Source organism: Carlito syrichta, unplaced genomic scaffold (genome assembly GCF_000164805.1).
Source record: "Carlito syrichta isolate Samal-C Ts95f unplaced genomic scaffold, Tarsius_syrichta-2.0.1 Scaffold86271, whole genome shotgun sequence".
Taxonomy (NCBI): Eukaryota; Metazoa; Chordata; class Mammalia; order Primates; family Tarsiidae; genus Carlito; species Carlito syrichta.
The window spans coordinates 566,988-568,985 of record NW_007030367.1 but is presented as its reverse complement, the minus strand read 5'-3'; the positions used below and the strand labels follow the sequence as shown (position 1 = coordinate 568,985).

Sequence of the window (1,998 nt, the reverse complement as noted above, 5' to 3'; positions counted from 1 at the left end):
CACTCACCTCAGCCTCCCAAAGGCGTGGGATTACAGGCTGAGCCACCAAGCCCGGCTTGGATTCCGTTTTTAAAGACATTCTGCTGTGAGTAAAATGCTATCAACCAGCATCACACGCTACAGAGAAATCTTTCGTGAAAGGAAGAATCAGTGGACATCACAAATGTCTCTGTCTTATGATAAGAAATTGCCACAGCTGCCCTCACCTTAGCAACCACCACCCTGACCAGTCAACAGCCATCAACACTGGGGCAAGATCCCCAGCAGCAAGAAGATCACAGCTCAATAAAGGCTCAGGTGATCATTTGCACTTTTTTTCCTGGACACAGGATCTTGCTATGTTGCCCAGGCTGGTTTCGAACTCCTAGCCCCAGGTGATCTTCCTGTCTTAGCCTCTCAAAGTGCTAGGATTACAGGCATGAGCCACTGCACCTAGCCAGCAATAAACGTTTTTGGGGGATTTTTTTGAGTTGAGGTCTCACTCTGTCACCCAGGCTGGAGTGCAGTATCACAGTTCACCGAGGCCTTGACCTCCTGGGCTCAGGTGATCCTTCCACCTCAGCCTCTTGAGTAGCTGGGACTACAGGCACACATCACCACCCCCAGCTAACTTTTTTGATTTTTTGTAGAGACAAGTCCTTGCTATGTTGCCCGGGTTGGTCTTGAGCTCCTGGGCTCAAGCAATCCTCCTGTCTCGGCCTCCCAAAATGCTGGGATCACGGGCCTGAGCCACCACGCCCGGACATCTGTGCTCTTGAAGGTCCTTTTATCTGTTGTTACCTGCTTGGCGGAAATCTTGTATGATAGGACGATGTGCGGCTGAAAATATTTTCCCTCATCTGTGTGACATCACAATGAGAGCTGAAAATTGGCCACGGTAGGAAAATTTACAGAAATGGGCAGTTACTGCCATGCAGCACTTTTTTTTTTCTTTTTGAGAGCTGTTGTTGAACGTTTACCAATTCAAGACTGACTGCAAACCCTTCACCCTCCCCTTCCCCTGGCAGCCGATTTCAGCTGCCCCATCATGGCCTCTTGCTCCCATCATTGCCGGCACCCCTTAGTCTGTTCCCCACTGAGCAGCCACAGGGATCCATAAACACCCGAACCTGTTCCTCCCTGCTCACCACCCTCCATGGCTTCCGCCTCACTCAGAGTCAAAGTCAAAGCCTTCCCTGCCGCGCACCCCATGGGCGGCACTGTCGGCACCCACACCTCCCCCACCTCCTCTCTCTGCCTTTCTCCCCCACCCCTCGTTCACTCTGTTCCAGCCACCCTGGCCTCCTGCAGTCCCACCTCAGGGCCTTTCCACTTGCTGTTCTGCTTCCCAGGGTGGGCTTTCCCTTGGCACTCAGGTCTCGATGGTCCCTTTCCAAGGCCGCACCCCTCTGCCGTTCTCTGCCACACTCCCTGTTTCTGGGCTTCGTGGGCCTCTGGGATCACCTTGTTCTCTTGTGGGTTTCGGTGTTTCCTCTCGTCTCCCCACAGGCAGAGTGCTTTGTGGGAGCCATGACCTTGGCCTCCTTATGCATTGTGGGAGCTCCAGCTCCCCACACAGCCAAAAAAAACCCCATAAAAAAACACTGGAAGCCGGGCTCAGTGGCTCAGCCTGTAATCCCAGCACTTTGGGAGGCTGAGGTGAGTGGATGGCCTGAGCCCGCGGGTTCGAGACCCGCCTGGGCAGCGAGACCTCATCTCTACAATAAATCAAAAAAATCAGCCGGGCGTGGTAGCGCGCGCCTGTAATTCTGGCTACTCGGAAGGCTGAGGCGGAAGGATCGCCGGAGCCCAGAGGTCAAGGCTGCGGTGGCCAGGAGTGGCCACTGCACTCCAGTCTGGGCGACAGAGTGAGACTCCAACTCAAACAAACAAACAAGAAAAAACCACTGGAAATGTTTGCTGAATGAAAGGACATCAGGAAGCTGAGTCAGCTGGGTGTCTACCTGGGTCTTCTCATGAACCCTCAAGTACTTTTTTTTTTTTTTTTTTTTTTTGGGG

General features: G+C 53.1%; 1 protein-coding gene across 1 annotated transcript in view; it reads right to left on the bottom strand.

Annotated features, from left to right (window-relative positions):
• The window catches only part of CKM (creatine kinase, M-type), a 25,580-nt gene that overhangs the window by 17,422 nt on the left and 6,160 nt on the right, over positions 1-1,998 (bottom strand). The window lies entirely within an intron of this gene.